This window comes from Rhipicephalus microplus, chromosome 8 (genome assembly GCF_043290135.1).
Source record: "Rhipicephalus microplus isolate Deutch F79 chromosome 8, USDA_Rmic, whole genome shotgun sequence".
NCBI classification, from domain to species: domain Eukaryota; kingdom Metazoa; phylum Arthropoda; class Arachnida; order Ixodida; family Ixodidae; genus Rhipicephalus; species Rhipicephalus microplus.
In genome coordinates, this window is record NC_134707.1 from 66705054 (window position 1) to 66712731 (window position 7678).

At 46.2% G+C, this 7678-nt stretch overlaps 1 long non-coding RNA gene across 1 annotated transcript; it reads right to left on the reverse strand.

Moving 5' to 3' along the window:
- Positions 1 to 5647: 5647 nt before the first annotated feature.
- On the reverse strand, positions 5648 to 7292 carry LOC142768579 (uncharacterized). Its single transcript, XR_012885345.1, has 2 exons — positions 7004 to 7292; positions 5648 to 5846 (listed from the first exon to the last, which is right to left on the reverse strand). It is a non-coding gene; the product is annotated as an uncharacterized LOC142768579 (long non-coding RNA).
- Positions 7293 to 7678: the final 386 nt, after the last annotated feature.

Here is a 7678-nt window from a genome sequence, read left to right on the forward strand (position 1 = left end):
AGTCCCCAAGGGTCACTTAAGCTTCTAATGAATCATCTATTAGTGACAGGAATTCACAGTGACAAGAATTATCAGTGACAAGAATTCACAGTGACAGGAACAGCCACTTCCTCAAGGTAAGTTTGTAGTGGTAGTTTTGTAAATGCTACGCCTTGATCATCTATAGTGACCACACCACGAGACGACTCTTCAGCGTCATTGCGGTCCTTTCTGAATATTACACATTGACGTAGAAAGTAGGTGTTCCTGAAATTTAGGTGCGTCTCTTGTACAGACAACACTTTTAGGGAATGTTTTTGTAAGAGTTCCTAGATATTGTCGAGGTTTCTAAGCAGTTCTTTGGCGTTCCATTGCAATATTTGTGTATCCACTATGAGTGTAAATAAGTGCTGTGCGTACTAAAAAGTATTGTGTCAAGTCAGGAGACATTGTCAGGCTCCGTGATGATGGTTTACGACTTTCTGGCGTGCTCCAAAGAGCTGCACTTGTCTTTCGGCACCGAAGATACCGGAGGACTCGCTTTTGTGCCTATCACCTCGGACGAGGTGCTCGATGTCCACTCGCGGCTCACGCGTGCGGGCATGGAAGTTTTATGGCTATATCCGTCGAGAGAAAATGCCCTGGAACTTCAGGTCTGGAAGCCTGTAAGCCTTTTGGTGGTGGAAGTACCTCTGCTACTTCCGCTGAGGGGTGATTGGTGCTGTCACCAGTCCACTCTGTGAAGTACGTGCGGGTGCCCCAGATATGGGTGGCACTGCTCCTTTTCGTGCCAACTCTGCAAATGAAGGATCCCACAAAGGCAGACACCTTCCTAAATGAGATGTTTTTATTTACTTTGAGCGTAAGTATTTCTTATTCGTGTTTTCACGTAGCACATGTGCGAGAGTAAGTGGTGTGTCCAACGTTGCAGTTTGCGCAGTAGCAGTTCCTTCTTCATAGTTGTCCTTAGCGTGTTCACGCAAACTACTGTTTGCACAGGTTTTACACCCAGGGCAGCTCTGAGAGCTGTGGCCGAAACGCTGGCACCTAAAACAACATAAGGGGTTGGTGATGTAGGGTCAGACTTTCAATTTCAAGTAGCCTATTTGGATGTAGTCTGAAAGTGTGTTTGTGCAGAACGTAAGGACGCGGTGCTTTGTCGGTATTTTTGTTGTCACGGCTGATCTTAATTATCTGAATATGCGTTACGTGTTGTTCGTTCCAGCCCTCAAAGAGATCACACTCTGTCAAGACGATTAGGTCTTGATCAGACAGTACGCCTTGGGAGAGAGAGAAAGAAACGAGAAAAAAGGAAGGCAGGGAGGTTAACCAGATGATAGTATCCGGTATGCTACCCTACACTGGCGTTGGGGAATAGGGGGTTGAAAGAGAAAGGGAGTGTTAAAAAATAAATGAGAAAAAAACACCAACACACACGCACACACAAAATCAGTCCACTCAAAGGCGTTCCGACAGGCCAGTAGTTCGTAGGAAGCCCAGTAGCGCTTGCATGGCTTTCTTCTGTGACGATGTCGCCTCGGGAAATGATCAGGGAACGGTGCAGTGTAACAGATACAGGTGCGATTCCGAATGAGGTGCGTTTTGAGAGATTTCTCTACTGAACCTTGTTTTGTACTTCGACAACAAGGTCGCCACTAGCCATTCGTGTTGCCTGATAACCGGTACCAAGGCTATTGGTGAGGCATTTAGATAGGACAAATGAAGAGAGTGCTCTTGCGTTCTTTTGCGTTTCACAGTGAATCGCAAGGAAGTGCGGGAAGATTTGTTTGAGTTTAGGAAAATATTCAGGACACCTTCAGGGCACCCCAGCTAGACTGAGGTTGATCAGACAGTTAGAGAAATAGAAAAGAGGCCATAAATATATGTAAATTTGACAGCCATGCCAGCCGCCCACCACGGAGCCCAACATGAGGACGCCGCAGCATAAATAAAAAGGCATGAAAGCGCGAGCTGTACAACGACACTATAACCCATTATTGTGTGAATAAGAGAGGACACATACACAAGGGGAACGCTTGCTGCCTAGAAGATGCAAGTAAGCCAAAATGAGGAGATGACAGAAAAATTGAAAAAGAGAAAAGTCGAAGATGTAGGAAGACAGAGATGGGAAAAGTTGACTGCTGCTTTCCCCTGGGTGGATCAACCTATGGGCACCATCTACGCGAAGCCAGAGCAAAAGGGTTTGTTGTCTCTGCCGGGAGGTCTTAAAGGTCCAATCACTCCGTGTCGGCTGAAGCCCCAGGACCCCTTTTCTCCAGACACAGAAAAGCCACCCACAGCTAGGAGTCGCAGAGGTCTAAACCCCCGTTAGCTTGCGTTCATGGCGTTCATGGTGTATCCAAGGTGCTCTTGGACAGTTTACGACATCTATACATAGGGACAGCGGACATTTTTGGTAATATAAGGCAGACTCAATAAACGGAACCTCGGGAACTATATCTTCCATTTAACTGGAGCTCTATTACCTGAGCATTGAACAAGTTTGCAAAATAAAAATATTAATCCAGTTATATCACAGTCAATTCCGTTTGAGAAGCAGTTATGTTCAATAGATTTTCGTCAACCGAGAATGCGCTATTTATGAATACCACCTTGATAACAGGCAGTGCTGTGCTTGAAATGAACCATATATAGCAACCTCGAAGCATCTGATGCCTACAGGCGCCATAGATCATTTGATCACATATAGTTTATGCATATTCACTGTGGATAGTGGAAGCTCCTGATGCTAGCTGCTGCGTTTTTTTTTTTGATAAATGCATGCAGACTCTCTTTCTCTTCCTTCCAAGGTTGTGGCTGAGCAGAGGTTAATCTTAAGACTGCTACGAGCCAAAAATAAGCAATGTAGAAAATTCTTCCCCTCAAACAAGAGCTCCTTTCTGCAGGCACCAAGAACAGCTGTAGTACCCGTTGAACTGTTTTGAATTCAGCAAAAAAGCTTGTGCGGGCGAGTCGAATGGCAGAATGGACAACTTACTGCGCAAATGACCATGTTATCTTTCCCAGACCTTGAAACTTGTCAACACAGACCTTAAAGAAAAGGTGGGCAGGTGGACTTTCTTTGCTAAACCAAAGTCCTTCAATCAGAATGTTTTCCAATGAAGAGGCACAGGCAACTCATTCAGTTAGACGTAAATCAGCCGCACCGAGCCTTTGATGGATTTCAAGACTGGCGAGCCATCGATGTTCAGAGTTAAATTCAAGTCGCTCCACCTCATCTTGAGCACTTGGTGCATCTTCTTGTACAGCGCACCATCGGTAATATCTTTTAATTGGTCCGAGGAGGTTGAGGCGAGCTTATGCAAGTTGTTGCCATCAATGTTTCCCGTTGTTTTGAAAAGCTGCACCATTTGTATCTTCAAGTCCATCAGGATAAAAAACTTCCTTTCTTTAGCAGTGCAGAAAGTGGAAACACCTGAAAATATATGCGACAGAGCTCTGCATTGGGGCCATGGGTTTCAGTCGGAAAATTGCACGTTGAGCACCACGTGTTGACCTGAACCATTTTAGATTTCTGTGAATCCGAGAGTTTTCGAAACCCATACTTAGGAGACGGAAAAACCTCTTGGCCAAATATTGCATTGAGCAACTTTAACAAGCCGTCGACTTGGGCCAATGGTAGCCCCGCTGCCACAACGAAGGTAAGTTCCAGCCGCATGGCTTGCAACATGCTCGTGAAAATGCCACGAAGATGTACAAATTAATTCTTCGTGATAAACTCCGAGAAATCAACATATGGATCGTTGACGTCACAGTCTTCTGGGTGTGGCCCATCAGCTGGATTTTTATTCGGCAATCTCTTAGCTGTCAGAAAACTGCCTGTTCATCTGTGGATCGTGGTCCTGTGCACTTAGTCTGACTTTTATACCAGTATCATCATTGTCTGAAATTTCGGGAATCTTGCCATCTGTAACAAAGGAGCTATCTTGTGAACCTGGCTCGTCTTCTAGCAAGACGCTGTCATCAGATGGCTCACTGGAGGTTGCCTACAGGAAAACAAAAATAAAAACATTACAGGAATGTGCCAATAGCCTGGCACAACGAATTTCGTTTCTCTCATGCATTTAGGCAGTCAATACCGATAAACAAAAAAATCAAATTGGAGTGTTGGAACTGGTGTGAGCACATGCTCAAAATAAACTGGGAATGTGGTGAAAAATCTGATAGAAAGAATGTTGACAGATTTGACGGAACAAGCATTTGTTTTGTCGTACGATGCAATCAGTCTCTTTTAGCACTACAATCACAATGCCGTGAATTATTCAACAATTCACCCAGCATAAAACGTGTAAAGCAGTGGCGACATGCTTTTTATGTGTGTGTCTACAGCAAAAGCTCGTTCGCTCGAGTTTCATAAGTCCGAACAAATCGTCTGTATTAATCAAATGTAGAATCGTTGAAAGTGTCAAGAAAACAATGAGCAAACGAGTGTTTTTTTAATAGACTCATTTTTGAGTATGCAAGTCGTTTTGCATAAACAGGCAAAAGACCACAATATTCGTCATTTGCGGTGTTTCAATTGACAGAGCGCAATCGTTTGTGGTTTCGCGCGTGTTTTTTCGTGTGTCTTATACTAGATTATGCTATACCAACTAGCTCACGAATAAGCACTTCTGACTGGAAGAACAACACCTCGTAGATGGAAGAGTCACTCGTACAGTCTGTCTGCGTGGCTCGTTTATTCCGTCTTTGTAAAATCATTTTTCTGCATTGAACGATGGCCAAAGGCAAGATTAACGGTCCGCCATGGTGGATCAATAATTATGGTGCTCTGCTGCTGACCCGAAGGTCGTGGGTTCAATCCTGGTCGCATTTCGGCGGAGGCTAATGGTAGAGGCCGGTGTACTGTGTGATGTCAGTGCATGTTAAAGAACCCTAGATTGTCAAAATTTCCGGAGAACCCCCTCCCCCCCCCATCTCTCCAAACGCGTAAACACCTCCAAACCGAAAGACTTGTTTGCCGTGCATCGCGGCACAGGCGACGGATAAAAACATTGGGTGCACACTTACCCCACGCTCAGTCTCGTCTGCGCTGCATGTTCAACCAATTATATTAGCTTACCAGCTCACTCAAATTACCATGAAAAACCAGGAAACTTTCGTGCCGGTTTAAAGAAACAGCTACACTCTAAGGCAAAAGGGTGTTAAAAGATTGTGTAGTTCGTCCTTTTGGGGGCTAATGTGGCTGCCACAACCATTAATTCCTTAGGGACTAACAGCACTGAGTATAATAGTAAGTCGCCAAAGAAGAACTCCAGGGACTAACATTGAGACCTCATATTTACACCTTAGTGAGTAACCGTTAGTCTCACAATCCCCCTCAAAAAACTAACATTTAATCCTCAAATTTGCACCTTATAGAGCAACTGTTAATCCCTACATTTACACCTTACCGGGCAACCGTTAGTCCTCACAGTTGCACCTTGCTGGACAAATGGTTGGTCCACTCAAATACTCCAATCTAATGAAGTTTTTGTCCCCAGTTCAAGCATTGTTTTTTTTTCTTTATTTTCCGCAGGCCTACTACTTTTTTGCCTGTTTTTCTGCGCAGTGAGCAACACAATGCGCAGAAAAGAACACGCGAAAAAATAGTTAGCCACCTATGTATGACTGCTTTCGCAGTCACGGCAACAACGAAAGACAAAAGTGAGACATCGAAATCTTCTATTTTTCCACATACGCATAAAGTTTCTTCATTCTTTTAAGTGAATTTATGGTGAAGTGTACGAGTGCAGCCTCGTTGTCAAATCTTGTTTACTCCTTGGGTAGCTCCTCTGACAGAAGCGATAAATGACAGGCATTGCAGACGCCAGCGCACGCAGCCTTCTGCCTGTTGTGTTCTCCGGCTGTACGTACAATAAGATAGTAAAAATAGTTATACACACGTGACAGAAGATAAAGATGCACGCATATCACAAGAACGTGCACGATAATATAAAAACAAGCGTCAAAATATGACACACAAATAACTTTCTCTTCGCATGTCACACAGTCTATCGGAATCTGCTCTGACGAATGTGATGGATGTCAGGCATCACAGAATGCCAGCGCACACAGTCTTCAGCATGTTGTGTGCCGACCGCTGCACAATTAGTATGTAAAATACTAAGTCACACGTGACAGAGGATGGTTACAAATGGATATGAGAAATACATGCAAGGTGATATGAAAACATATGTGAGATATGACACGCTAATAATTTCACCGTGATGTCACACATCGTCAAAGACTCATTTCGATCCCCGTAGCGCAAAAGCTAAGCAGCGGCGGCTGCAGCCACAACTCCGCGAACCTGCGTGCCGCTAACAAGTCGGCGAGTCCTAAGCGAGCGACGTGGTTCACATTGAGCAAGCGAACGCGTGACCAAACACGGCGTTGCACGCGGAGTGTCTGCCGCCAGAAAACTTTGAACACGAAAGCGAGCGTACGCTTCGTCGCCGCCCCGAACAGCGCCGAGCTGGTTTGGAGCTAGCGCCGAAGAAATCGACGATAATGTGGCTCTTTTCCACAAACTCGAGCGAGTGCAGCACGCAAATGCGAGTCCTCGGCCAGCGGACGGAGCAGAGCTACTTGCAACTGACTGTAATGTCGACCGACTTTGAGTTCCGACCGAATGAGTTCCGACGCAAGCAAAAGCCCCGCCAGCCCGTGCTGGTGCTCTTAGAGCTACGACATACCACAACCAAGCTTTTTACGAGAACCCGCAACGTGTTTTCGACGGCTGCCAACACAACGACAAAGTCTCAGCTCAATATCGTTAGCCCGGAGCTCATCGCGGCGGCGAAGACAGGCGAGCACTCTATGAACGAGCGTACGGGAGGCCAATGGCAATGGCGGCCAATTTACAGGCAGTAGCAAAGCACAGGCGCACTGCAGACGCCGATGCTCACCTTCGCAATGCATCTCGTGCGTGCGATATACAACATGACCGAGCCCATTGCCGGCAAGCGCGATCCGTTTCGCACACGCGACAAGTAGAGTAGAATAAAGAATGATAACCTACATGCCTTAGAATCCAGCGCTGTTTTCTGCCCTGAGTTGGACTGAATATTATATCCGATAGGCCTGTTGACTTTTCGGCCGCCATATTGGCCTCCTCAACTGTTCGTGTCGTGTGTTAGTCGTGACTATCTTGAAGCCAGATATATACAGCGTGGCGTGTTGCCATGTCGAGACCTGCTACAGACTTCATGGGTGCAGCGAAACGCAATAGCAGCAGCCCACGTTCCTCCAAGCGTACAGACAAGCACCACGTCGTAATTGTTAGAATCCAGACGGCCGTTGTCGAGCACTCTGAGCGCGACGTAACACGCCACCCGTCGCCGGCAAAATACGGGGAAAGACTGAGCCAGCAGAGGAGGAGAAGGGAGGAGGAAACTGGGCACCTTTGCAACGCTTTTCGCGCTGCCTGCAATCCGCGGGCGGTTCATCCCTTTGGCACGTGTGGTTTCGCGCGGCACGCTTCCCTCAGTGGTTGCTCCTCAACAGTCTATCCGTTCATCGCGCGCGCCTATTGGGCTCCGTCACTTCTCTTTAGGGTAATTTTGCCTTAGAGTGTACCATTCAAGAAATTTTCTGAGCGGCGGACACGTTTGAGCAATAACAACATGCAGAGAGGCCAAATATAACAGTACACATTGCGAAGTTCGAGCCCAGAAGATAACGGTACTACACGGAG